We start from the raw sequence: 14,455 nt of genomic DNA, 5'->3' as shown, positions 1-14,455 counted from the left end.
TCAGTCAACCCTTCGAAGCCTGCCAATTCAACTTTTGGTTACGTGATTGTGAAGTGGAAATTTGAAGGAGCAACCTCAACTAAACAACGAAAAGGCAGACCTCATACACCGACGGACAGGGACCGTCGAACATTGTCGACGGTGGTTGTGCACGAAATCAGCGGAAGAAATCGCTCGTGATTTCCAACACGCTACTAGCAGACTAGCTAGTACGTACAGTGACTGTGCGTAGCGAGTTAAAGAGAATAGGATATCAGCGATCGAGCAACCCCTCATATGCCACACATTTCTGCAGTCAGTGCCAACCGATGCATTAGGTGGTGTAAAGGGCAACGTTACTGGACAATGGATGACTGAAAAAGAGTGATTTGGAGTGATGAATTACGCTATAGCATTTAGCAATCCAATGGACGCTTCTGGATTTGGCGAATACATTGATGCGTCAGCTGCCTTCGTGTCAGTGAAGTACTGAGGAGGTGGCGCTACGTTATAGTGGTGTTTTTCGTGGTTATGTTCTTGTCCGCTTATAGCACCTTAGAAAACCATAAATGCAGAAGGGTATGAACATATTTTACAGCATTGAGTGCGCCTGCATTAGAAGAAAAGTTCGGAGATCATGAATGTATCAGCATCACATTGCATCCTGTCATAGAACATAAGCTTGAAGGCAATGGTTTATGGACAATAACATTGCTGAAATTTACTGGCCTGCCCAGAGTCCAGTCCTGAAACCAGTGGGGTATATTTCAGATGAGTTCTTTAAATATCTCTACTGTCCTAACTAAACGTAGGTAACGTAGACGTTTAGTTTTTTCAGCAACAGTGAACTTTTTACCATGAGTGAGAAGTGTGGGCTGTGTCATACGTTTGTGAGTAGTGGGTTACGGTGTGAGATTTGTTCAAATTATTTCCATTGGTGGAAATGCAGTGGGGAAGCCAGCGGTCATTCTAGCGAGATATTCTCCTGGAAATGCAGACTTTGTAGCAAAAATAGGTTTATAGAGGAGCGGGAGCGTAAGATCTGTGGCTTTCAGGTGCAGTTACAAAACGGAAAGGACGAACAAGGTAGATTGAGGAGGTGGAGGGTGCTTGGGAAGGAAACCGGCAAATGGTAAGAAGGCAGCTAGGAGGAAGATATATTCAGACAGTTGTACTTTGCGTATAACCAATAGATCTGACCAGCTGTCAGAGTTTAGTAGAGATGAGCCTCTTGTAACTGTAGGTGTAGGAAACACGCAGTAGTCCTCAGCAGTTATGGAGCCTAAGTCAGTTGCAAATTCTGACAGAAAGAAGAAGGTTCTGCTGCTAGGCAGTTCGCATGGCAGAGGTGTGGGCCAGCAGCCGCAGAAAGTACTGGTGAGTGAGTATCGCGTCATCAGCATTGTAAAGCCTAGTGCAGGACTGGCTAAGGTGACTGTTGACGTGGGGGAGCAACGTAGTAATTTTACGAAAGAGGATCGCGTAGTGATTATGGGTGGAGGTAGGAATAGACTCGATAGGGACGAGGAGTATTATGTATCACGGCACTGCACCGAACAGGCTGTGCAGAGGCAGCTGAATTTAGTGAAACTAAACCTCAAATTGGTGTTGTTTATAGGTCCCCTCATTCTGACTTCAGAACATTCCTACTCAAGCTACGAGTAGAAAGGGTTCTGGTTCACTTGATAGGAAGTACCAAAAATTATTTATATGTGGTGGCGTCAATATTAATTTTGTATGTGACTTTGCAAGAAAAAGGATGCTGTAAGATCTAGATTCATATGATCTGATGCAGACTGTGTTATTTCCAAACGGGGTTCAGGGGAACAGTAGCGCAGCCATGGACAATATTTTCATTCATTCTTCAACACTAGATGGGCATTCTGTTAGTAAAAGGGTGAATGGCCTTTCAGACCATGATGCACAAATTTTAAGACTAAAAGGTTTTTACACACAAACAAGGGTTCAAAATAATTACAAACTATGTAGAGAAGCTAATCCAATGGCAATAGAGAGTTTTTTAAACCTCGTTAAGGAACAAGAGTGGTAGCATGTTTACAGTGCCGATAACACAAATGACAAATATAATGCTTTCCTTAACAATGTTCCTGCTCCTTGAAAGTTGCTTTCCTTTAGATGGTTCTAGACAGGATACTAGCAGTAAAAGGCAGCCTGTATGGCTGAATAATGGGATAAGAATATTATATATCACTCAAGACTAAGGATCCTCATGCATCAGTCTTCTGACTGGTTTGATGCAGCCCGCTGCGAATAATTTCTCTCCTGTGCCGACCTCTTCATCTCAGAATAGCACTTGCAACCTACGTCCTCAATTATTTGCTGTATGTATTCCAATCTCTGTCTTCCTCTGCAGCTTCCTCTAGTACCATGAAAGTTATTACCTGATGTCTTACCAGATGTTCTATCATTCTGTCTCTTCTCCTTGTCAGTCTTTTCCACATACATCTTTCCTCTCTGGTTCGGCCAGGACCTCCTCATTCCTTACCTTCTCAGTCCACCTAATTTTCAACATTCGTCTGTAGCACCACATCTCGAATGCTTTGCTACTCTTCTGTTCCAGTTTTCCCACAGTCCATGTTTCACTACCATACAATGATGTACTCCAAACCTAAATTCTCAGAAATTTCTTCCTCAAATTGAGGTCTATGTCTTCTCTTGACCAGTAGTTCCCTTTTTGCCAGTGCTAGTCTGCTTTTGATGCCCTTCTTGCTCCATCTGTCACTGGCTTCCTATGGACATGCTTTCAATTTTCTTTAGCCTTGCACCCAGTATCAACTGCGACGTCAAAACTGCTTCTCTGGTGCCTTTACCTTTCCTTAAATTGGTGCTTGGGACTTGTCCTGAGACTGACTTCACTTGCAAGTAGAGTGGAGAGCCTGTGGTGAAGTTCTGCCTGTACCGACAACGTGACTTCAAACGTCTTGAACTACTCGTTTGTCGACGGCACACGTAATCGTTTTTGGTTTACCAGTCTCGATGTTTGTTATCCTTGTGCGCTCTGTCGCATAAATGAGCCAAATTGGTCCTTGGTATGACCAGGGAATGGGTTTGCCACAAACTGAAATCTACCGTGATTTCAGGGCTTTGGTAGAGAGTAAATTGCGATCCGTCCACCTGATCGCTAGACTGCAAGAGTTTTGCATTTCTTTCATGGCCACAGTCGATTCACGTCTCGCCACCGCCGCGCACTTCTCGCCAGCTGCAATTTATATCGCCACACGAAGCAAACAGGGTAATGTACTGCTGCTCCAGCCATGTCAGAGCGTGCAGATCTCAATCGCCACATGCTCTTAGCTGCACCTATATTGAGAAACTTCTGTTGATTATCAATCAAAGTCTGCTCAGCCTCATATCAATTCAGATTGTTTTATCCACATTTTTAGGGCCAGAGTACTTGACTCACTTCTGCCACCCAGGTTTTTTGTCTATTGTTCTCTTAACCCAACTGTTGTTTACAGTATTCAATCAATAACTATAATTTATGTCTGTTTTTTCTTTCAAAAAATCACTCAGGTTTTTTGTCTATTGTTCTCTTAACCCAACTGTTGTTTACAGTATTCAATCAATAACTATAATTTATGTCTGGTTTTTCTTTCAAAAAATAAACGTTGTTAGTAAATTTTTTAATAGTCACCCCACTGGTTAACTTTCATTGTGGCGTTCCATGCCTGAATATCTTTCATACTGGTTCTTTCTGACCAATCTCTTAAACTTCAATCAACTCTTCATCACTACTACATTGTGATCTGAGTCTATATCTGCTACTGGTCACACCTTGCAATCCACTATCTGATTTTGGAATCTCTGCCTGACCATGATGTGATCTAATAGAAATCTTCCCGTATCACCCGGCCTTTTCGTAGCATACCTCCTCCTCTTTTGATTCTTGAACAGAGTATTCGCTGTTAAGAGCTGAAATTCGTTACAGCACACAGTTAGTCTTTCCCCTCTCTCATTCTTTCTCCCAAGCCCATATTCGCCTGTAACCTTTTCTTCTGTTCCTTCCCCTACAACTGCGTTCCAGTTTCCCTTGACTATTAGATTTTCGTATCCCTTTACGTACTGTATTATCCTTTCAGTATCCTCACATCCTTTGTCTACTTCTTTGCCTTCAGCTTGCGATGTTGGCATGTATTCCTGAACTATTGCTATCGGCGTTGGTTTGCTATCGATTCTGATAAGAACAACCCTATCATTGAACTGAACACAGTGACATACTCTCTGTCCTGCCTTTCCATTTATTATGAATCCCACTTTCGTTATAGCATTTTCTGCGGCTATTGATATTACCCTATACTCATCTCACCAGAAACTCATGTGTTCTTTCCATTTCACTTCACTGGTCCCTATTATAACTAAATTGAGCCTTTGCCATTCCCTTCTCGGATTTTCCAGCTATGATATTCAGACTACTGACATTCGTAACCCGACTCGTGGATTGTTGGTTATTCAATCTTTTTCTCCTGGTCGCCCTCCCATTGGCAATACCCTCCCAGAGATACGAATGGGAGACTATTCCGGGAACTTTTGCGAAAGGAGACATCACCATGACACTTTTTCAATTACAGGTCACATGTCCTGTGGATACACGTTATGTGTACGTAGCAATTAACCCTTTCCCTCTGGCGCCGTGATTGTTGCGTCGTGCGCTGTGGACGAGCGCAAATCCCGCCCGGTAGTTCCCGATGTACGGCGCATTTTTCGCGCTCCCCGCGGCTCTCCTCTGTCCTGCTTTTCATACTCGTGGTGTTATCGCAATTATTGGACTTTATACTATATATTTATTCGGGGAAATATTTATACGTGTTTTTGATATTCATTTTGAATAAAAAACAGTTTTCTTACATCTTTCAGATAATACGCGTAAGTTATACGTACATTCTGTAAGATCCGTGTTTTGGATTCAGCTCTGGTGGGGTGGGTGCTTTATTATTTAAAACGTATGTTGAATACTATTTTTTGTTTTCACTTGTTCAATAAAATTTATTTACATTTGGTTTACATTACGTTTCAGTGGTATTACGTTACGAGAATATCATTGCACAGTGCTACATTACAAAAAGTCTTTTGTGTATGGTGAATCGTGAAGCAGGGAGAGGCGCAAAGTGTCGTTCTGCATTGCTTACAACACGTTTAGTCTGCTGCTGCTTCTTCTGCGCTCTACAGACAACGATTTTCTGTAGCTGCTCCACTAGTCAGGTAGGTGAAGCCCTGCCGTCAGCCTCGAGGGACGTTCTGATCTTTTTCCTCCGCTGGATCTTCTTTTTTCTGCTTTATATTTTTCCAGGATTCCATCTTTTGTGGCGGTGTTCGTAGCGACAAACACTTGGCTGTAGAAATGGCTTACGAAGTCACCGCCACACTTTTAATAGCGGGCCGACCGGTCCGCTGGAACAGTAAACAGAAGATGAAACCCCAAACACTCTGATTAAATAAAAGTCGGTACTTATCTTTATTAAAGAAGATACAGAACAGTAGTGAACTCGGTGTCTACAGAAATCTGTCTAGTTCGAGTCGGAGCGGCTAGGTCAGCGTCGGCTGACGACAAACAACAACTCTGCCGCGATGAACACACAACTGACTAGTAAGTACACAATTCGGTGGCGAGTATACAACTGAGCGGCGAATACAGAACTGTCCTAGCGCTCGCGACTCCAGCGCTTAAGAACCCAGAAGCCAGCGGTGGCGCGCGCTGACTTGCGGCAATTTCCTGTATCGCTGGCGCTGCTTATACGGACGGCGTCCGGACTTTGATGCTGCCAACCTTTTGGCAGCGGGTTCGGTTGGCATTACTGCCTAGGATATAACACTCCTCCCCCCCAAATCGCCGCACCGTCGTGGAATAGTGACGTGGCAAGCGTCGACGGCGGGGGAGGGGTCTGGCCGCAGGCGTAGCAGAAGAGACCGGGGCGGAGACTATTGTCGGTAGCAGTCCCCGGTCCGCACCCCAGCATTGGCTGCGCGGGGCCTCGGGAAACACCGACTGAAAACCGAGGTCAGGGTGCACGACTGTGACCACGGGCGCAGCTTCTGGTACTGGACGCGACGGGGCGTCGGGACCCACGAAGAGAGGCAGCGGCTCCTGACGCTGCGTCGACGGCTGCTGAGTGGGCGCCGGACAAGGCGCTGCGGTGTCAGACTCCTTGGGGGTGGCCAAGGAAGGCGGCTGCAGGACAGGCTGCACAGCCACCGCTTGGGAAGGCGGCCCGGCTGAGGGGTCGACGTCCATCAGCTCCGAAGGCGGTGGCGACTGAAGAGGGACCGCAGGCGCCGGAGCGACCACCTGGGGCGCTCCAGAATGAAGCTGCGCGGGAGGCATCAACGGGACGGGCTGTCGGCGTGGTAGCGGCGACGGCTGCTGCTGCTGCTGCTGCCGCCCTGGGGGCGGCAGCGAAGTCGGAAGGCGCGGCTGGAACCCGCCGCGGACCAAATCTGTGGACAAAGAACGAGCGGCAGAATCCGGGCGGCCAGCGCGGCGCAACTGGTTCTGATGCCTCCTGTGCACCCCAGTAGCACCTTGAACAGTATAAAAACCTCGACCCTGGACACTTATCACGGTACCACGTTCCCAACGACGGCGACCGTGATAAACTCTGAAAAAAAACGGCGTCGTTGCGCTGAAAACGCGTGCGATGCTCAGAAGCGGCGGGTCGATCCGGGGGGTGCAACAACCGTAGTAGGGTGCGATGACGACGGCCGTGGAGAAGCTCCGCAGGCGAAGGGCCGTCGCGTGGCGTGGTCCGGTACGATGACAGGAACGTGATGAGGGCCTGCTGACGAGAGTGCGTAGCACGAAGGCGGTCCATATGATCCTTGAATGTGCGTACAAAACGTTCCGCTGCACCATTCGATTGAGGGTGGAACGGCGGAGTAAGAACATGGCGAATGCCATTGGCAGAACAAAAACTTTCAAATTCAGCAGAGGTAAATTGTGGACCATTGTCAGACACTAAAACTTCTGGAAGACCCTCAATACAAAAAATTGAAGTCAACGCCTGTATAGTTTGTGCAGACGTTGTAGACTGCATGGGCACAACAAACGGAAAATTACTAAATGCATCTATCACGATGAGCCAACGAGAATTCCAATATGGACCAGCGAAATCAATAGGTACTCGCTGCCAGGGACCGGCAGGGCGTGCCCACTCAAAATAGCGTTGAGGCGGAGCAGCTTGGTGTTCGGCACACGTCGAACAATCTGTAGACATCTGCGTAATCTGCTTATCAATGCCGATCCATGTACAATGACGGCGGGCAAGCTGCTTGGTGCGGACCACTCCCCAATGACCTTGATGCAACAAGTCGAGGACCTTGGATTGGAGCCCTTGGGGAACCACTACACGAAGCTGGTCATTCTCGGTGCGTAACAGCAAAACTCCGTGCGAAACAGACAACAGATGACGTTGCGGATAATAGCGACGAACCACAGGATCCGATATGTCCTTTGCCTTGAACGGCCAACCACGTTGAACAAAACGTAATAGTAAACTCAGATGAGGATCCGTAGCTGTCTCACGTGCCACCTGACGATAATCAATCGGAAAATCCCGGAGGGATTGATGCTCATCGGCGTCAATCTGATGGCAAGAGTCTTCAGAGGAATCGAAGACATCATCCGCAGCAATCGGCAATCTAGAAAGCGCGTCAGCGTTTGCATGCTGAGCTGTAGGGCGATACAGTATCTCATACTGGTATTGTGATAACAAAAGAGCCCAACGTTGTAGTTTCTGAGCTGTCCGCTGAGGAACTGGGTTAGACGGATGAAACAGTGACGTCAGGGGCTTGTGATCTGTTACTAAATAGAATGGTCTACCATAGAGGTAGTGATGGAATTTTGTGACACCGAACACAATAGCCAACGCTTCCTTGTCCAATTGGCTATAATTACACTGAGCTTTGTTTAGCAATTTGGATGCGAACGCAATAGGACGTTCGGTGTTACCGACTCGGTGAGACAACACAGCACAGAGGCCGAAAGAAGAGGCATCACAAGCTAACACCAGAGGCTTGTTAGGGTCGTAATGGACCAGACAACGATCATTCAATAAAGCCTCTTTAAGCTGCTGAAAGGCTGATTGGCAATCAGCTGACCACACAAACGGAACATTCTTACGGCGGAGACGATGCAACGGTGCAGCAATCTGTGATGCATTAGGTATAAACCTAATATAATACGTCAATTTGCCCAGAACTGCTTGCAATTCATGCAGATTGCGAGGGGCGGGCAAATCACGAATAGCTGCTAAATGTGACGGGGAGGGATGAATGCCTTGAGCATTAATAACATGTCCCAGATACTCCATCTCCGTAAGGAAAAATGAACATTTATCGATGTTGCAACGTAGGCCTGCCTGAGACAACACTTTAAACAAACACTCCAAATTACGGAACTGTTCAGCAGGTGTCCGACCGGACACAACAATATCGTCCAAATAGTTGCAACACGATGGCACATTAGCCAGAAGTTGTGACAAAAAACGCTGAAAAACAGCTGGAGCTGACGCACAACCAAAAGGCAAACGCAGAAAACGGAACAACCCCAACGACGTGTTTATGACAAAATACTGTTGTGATTGCTCGTCGAGGGGCAATTGCAAATATGCTTCACGGTGATCAATTTTGGAAAAGAAACGAGCTTCCCCTAACTTATCCATCAGCTCGTCCGGTCTAGGCAAAGGAAAAGAATCAATGACAGTCTGAGGATTAACTGTCGACTTAAAATCAGCACACAAACGTAACTTGCCAGACGGTTTCTTTATAATAACTAAGGGAGAAGCCCACTGGCTCGCTGAAACGGGTTGAATAACACCGTTGTTTTGCCAACGACGAAGTTCATCTTCTACTAGTGCCCGGAGGGCGTGAGGCACTGGACGAGCACGACAAAATCGAGGCTGAGCATTATCTTTTAACGTAATATGAGCGGCAAAGTTCGCAGCACAACCTAGTTCGTCTTTAAATATGTCACTGTATCGTTTACACAAATCGGTTATGCTGCCTTGAGGAACAACAACAGAATTAATTTGCAACACATTGTCTTGGATAGACAGGCCAAACAAGTCAAAACAGTCTAATCCGAAAATGTTTACACTGTCTGTAGCGCGGAGCACTGTGAATGAAACTGTTTTTGTATTGCCACGGAATGTGGCTGGCACGCTACATACACCTAACACAGGAATTCGTTCTCCACTATAAGTAGCCAAAGAATGTTTTGCCGCTGAAAGTTTAGGGTGGCCGATAGCCGCATACGTAGCACTATTTATGAGAGTCACAGACGCACCAGTGTCTAATTGAAAATTGAAGGTCTTATCCTGGATGCGTAGCTTCACAAATAGTTTATTACACTGTCTCTGGATCGGTGCAGTGGAGGCGGAAGACACAAAATCAGCGCGTTTAGCGCGTGTCCGCTGCTTACGACAACTCGTGGGTGGGGCGGGTGGAACAACAACTCCCGCGTCACTTGCAGTCTGTACATCACTGTTCACAGCGTTTGAATTACGCTTGGGTCGCATAGCAGAGGGCTGGGTGGGTGGCTTATTGCGAACAAGGTTATTACCCACACGAACCGTGGAAGAGTCTTGAAACGCGACCTTCTGGGCGGGCTGGCTTTGAAGAACATGAATATCCATGGGCTGGGCAGCACTAGAATTGTTCTTGCGTTTACGCAAACAAACAGTCTGGATGTGTCCTTTCCCTTGACAAAAGTGACAAACCGCGTTTCTTAACGGGCAACGTTCACGAGGATGAGCAAGAACACACTTACGGCAAGACTTAATTCTATCATTTTGCACACGCGGCTGACGAATGTGTTTAACATGACGCGGCCGGCTAGTGTTTACAGTCTGACTCTGCCGGTGGGGCCGCGGGCGTGACAGAACTTGCTTAGCACAGGCAATTTGAGAAATACATGGCTGATCTAACTCACACTCAGCATAGTCAAAAGTATCTTGGGCTTCAATGATGTTCATCACAGTCTCTAATGACGGGTCAGGCAACTTTAAGATAGCAGCACGAATACGAGAATCTGCAATGTTTTGCGTAATAGCGTCTCGTAGCATGACATCACTGTAGGAAGCTCCACACACACAATTAAATCGGCACTGACGGGTGAGGCCCCGTAAATCTGTTAACCACTGTTTATGAGATTGATGTGGCAGTTTCTTTAATCTGAAGAACTTGAATCTGGCTGCTGCCACATGAACTCGCGACTCGAAATACTCAGCAAGCTTGTTAACAACAACGTCATAGTCTAAAGCTTCTGGCTGGGATTCCGGGAACAACTTACAAAGTAGTCGATAGACTTCCACGCCTGCAGTGGAAATTAAATAAAGCTGCCGCTCAGTACCTGTGATTTTGTAGACTGTCATGTGCGCTTGCAACTGCGCGAAATATTCTCGCCATTCTTCTCTGGATTCATCAAAAGCCCCGAACGGTGGTGCTGCCTGTGCTTGTTCCTTTTGTGTTGGAGGATTAGCCGCTTGTTTGGCGATTGCTTCCACCAGACTTTGTATTTGCTGACTCTGTAACAAGATCAACTGTTGTAATTCGGCAGACATAGTGAACACAAATTAAACCAGCCCCCAAAATTTTATCGCTATAATTAGTAGAACCAGAAACAAGTTGAACCAGCCCTGCACACGAGTTCGGAAGTCCTCGTCGCCAGTTTTGTGGCGGTGTTCGTAGCGACAAACACTTGGCTGTAGAAATGGCTTACGAAGTCACCGCCACACTTTTAATAGCGGGCCGACCGGTCCGCTGGAACAGTAAACAGAAGATGAAACCCCAAACACTCTGATTAAATAAAAGTCGGTACTTATCTTTATTAAAGAAGATACAGAACAGTAGTGAACTCGGTGTCTACAGAAATCTGTCTAGTTCGAGTCGGAGCGGCTAGGTCAGCGTCGGCTGAGGACAAACAACAACTCTGCCGCGATGAACACACAACTGACTAGTAAGTACACAATTCGGTGGCGAGTATACAACTGAGCGGCGAATACAGAACTGTCCTAGCGCTCGCGACTCCAGCGCTTAAGAACCCAGAAGCCAGCGGTGGCGCGCGCAGACTTGCGGCGATTTCCTGTATCGCTGGCGCTGCTTATACGGACGGCGTCCGGACTTTGATGCTGCCAACCTTTTGGCAGCGGGTTCGGTTGGCATTACTGCCTAGGATATAACACCATCCATGACACCCATTTTAAAGTTGGCTTACCTGATATGCCTTTAAAATTTCTTATATAATCAATAAGTGTTGAAAATGGACATGTCCACGATGTGAATAAACAGCTTGCGATACCATTTACTGGATTTTCTGATACTTTCCACTCTCTTTATTACCGTGTCACTTTTATCGACATAGCCCATTGATTTATTGTAGTCTAATATTACTGAAGGTTTCACTTGCTTAGTCTGTTTGACGATCCATCTTCAATGTTTCCACCAGAGTGGACTGTCGAAAGCATACATGTCTTTTTTATCATGCCATTTTAGTGCCAACAGAAATTCCGATGCAGCACGGAAAGTAAGCTCTCCTTTCTTTAGTTTCTCAGGCATGTTGGGAACATCTTTTCTTGCGTGCCTGACTACCACAAGCATTTGTTTCCTGGTCATTCAACCAACAAAACAGGGTAGGACTTATATACCAATTGTCACAGTACAGGGTGTGTCCCTCCCATAAATATTTCTCTTCAAACGTAGCTGCAACTTTTCCTGAGATACTGAGATCATAGATTTCAATATTTGTATGCGAGCCACAGTTATTAATAAAATCTAAAATATTATTTGTGTGAACGTAGCAAATAAGGAATATTTTTACCCAAAACGCCTACGTTTGGCAGGTATATACTGTTTGATGTTTCGATTGCCTTTGAATAATAGAAGACTTTCGCTTGCGCACAACTTTTCGTTAGGATACAAATTATCCTTATATTACTTTCTAAAGCAACCAATTACTGGCCGTAGCTTGTACAAATAGTCAATGACGTGAGGCTTTTCGTTATTGGCGAAATGTAAATACCGCAAGATATGTTGACATCGGTCTCTAGGTAGCAGTTTAGAAAATACTGGTGCATAAGTCAAACTTGCACACAAGTCGTGGAGAAATATGACGCGAGGCGGAACTGCTTGCTACAGCAGTCCATCGGCTCAGCGCACCTTCGCTCCAGACTTCTACAGATGTTCACCGTAGCTAAATGCTTACAGCACTGCACTGCACATGTTAGGCCTGTACTTAGCCATATTATTACATTTTTAATTAATAATGGTCAGTTTCCTGAACAATTAAAGTATTCGGACGCTTTATAAAAGAGGAGAAAGAGATAATGTAAACAATTTTAGACCCATTCAGGAGGAATCTAGTTTCAAAGCTTTGGTAAAAACGGAAGCTAAGATTAATTTTTATTTGTGGCATCTTACGTTAAATGTGAATTTAGTTTTTGACGAATCTTTGCAATCACTTCACTTTAAGCATAATTCGGACTCCAAAAAAATGTGATACAAGATCAATCTGGAAACCTTATGAATATTTTCTTGTTTTGTGTGTAGATACACAACGTGTGCCAAGTGAGATCACCAACAGAAAACTCGTGAAGTTCATGTCACCTGAGAAATGGTAGTTAAATTTTTAGTCGAACGGGCAAATAGTTGTTTTCGAATTTCTCAAGGTCTACAGCGTAGTGGATATGTCATAAAGACAGTTTATGTATATTATACCAGGATGCATCTATTTTTTGACACTTTACTTGAGGCTAGCACCGTAAAGCTGTTAAATTCACAGAAAACGGAAATTCCAACAAAAATTGTTCAACAGCAAAATCTTATTTTGAGAAAAAGTATGTATAAACAAAAACAACTCAATATGTGGTACGATTACAATACTTAGTATTAATTGAGAGCTATAACGCCAACACGTCAACGATGATATGGAAATCACATGAAAATAGCGCTGCAGCCGAAATAACTTTATCGCGTAGCAGTACCACTCTTCAATTAAGCCTCAAAAAACAGTAGCGGCCTGGCATAATATCAGGTACATAAAATGTGTTTATAAGGTTTAAATACTGTTGCCATATGGGTATGAATGATCGACGCACTCACAAGGGGAAGGCCTCAGACACGGCCAACCGATTCGGCTCAAATTTGGCAGGTCGCTTGTGTACAAACTAAAACGAAGGAATCCAAGATATTTTGGGTCAACACCCCCACGTTTTTGAGAAAACGAGTAATCGAATCAAAATTGGAGGATAGAAAGATAATTGTAAATAATTTTCCATCATCAGGTATGGGGTCCGAAAACGCATATGTTTCCAGAAATCGAGGTAAGAAACTTTTACAACTGCTGCTTCTGTACCCACAAGATAAACGCTTTTCGGCGGCAGCACCGAGTTAGAAACATGGCGGATGTTATTCTTTTCGTTTGTATTTTTCCATATCTCAATTGATACGGATAGGAAGTTTAATAAGGTAAGTAAATAAATAAGGAATGATGATAATGAGGAAGGAAAATAAATTTCTCAAACCTCTGGGATAGTAAACAACTAAAATGTCACTTTACAATGGCTCTTTGTCACCGTTACGTGTCCTCACTTTTCTTCGAACAACTAAATGGATGGTACTTTTCATATTAACATTCGAAACAAATTTACTCACGGCACCAAGAACATCTAACGAATGCAATCTTTCGACAGCTACACTGTTTCTTTCGAAGAGTTGGCGGAAAACAAATTGGTTTACATTTAAAAATATGACTTTTTTGGGAATTAATTTCGAAGTATACCACGTATACGATATCATTGCCTGAAAAATCGGTGCTGAAAGTTGGTTATGTTGGGGTTGGGTTGTTTGTGGGAAAAGACCAAACTGCGAGGTCATCGGTCTCGTCGGATGAGGGACGGACGGGGAAGGAAGTCGGCCGTGCCATTTCAGAGGAATCATCCCGGCATTTGCCTGGAGCGATTAAGGAAAATCACAGAAAACCTAAATCAGGATGGCCGGACGCGGGATTGAACCATCGTCCTCCCGAATGCGAGTCCAGTAGTTTGTTATGGATTATGCTGTGAATAGTTATTGCATTCGTGCGGTTGTGCAGTTCCCGCTGGGTTTCCAGAAGCACACTACAACTCTGAAGCGTGGATATAAAGTTTTTAACCTGGCGAAAGAAATAAACATCACACGGCTGGCAGGTAGGTGTGCAGTTTGGCGGTATTACTTTTACTGGGCACGTCGGCTGACTCCTCGCTATCTATAAACATTGCGTCACACATTGTAGTATTAATTTTTCCATTCCAGGAATCCAGTATTAGACAAAACTTGTTATCAGAAACGTATGTTTTTAAAACATTCTCAAGAAATGTTCTGTAAATCGCATTCGCCAGTTTCCCGGATTTGGAGCAGGTAATGTAAACATTTTTCAACGAGTGGGTTAAACGATTGACCTCTTCTATAACCCGAGGTACCAAATGTA

The sequence above is a fragment of the Schistocerca piceifrons genome, chromosome 8 (genome assembly GCF_021461385.2).
Source record: "Schistocerca piceifrons isolate TAMUIC-IGC-003096 chromosome 8, iqSchPice1.1, whole genome shotgun sequence".
Classification (NCBI taxonomy): Eukaryota; Metazoa; Arthropoda; class Insecta; order Orthoptera; family Acrididae; genus Schistocerca; species Schistocerca piceifrons.
This window is presented reverse-complemented; position numbering follows the sequence as displayed.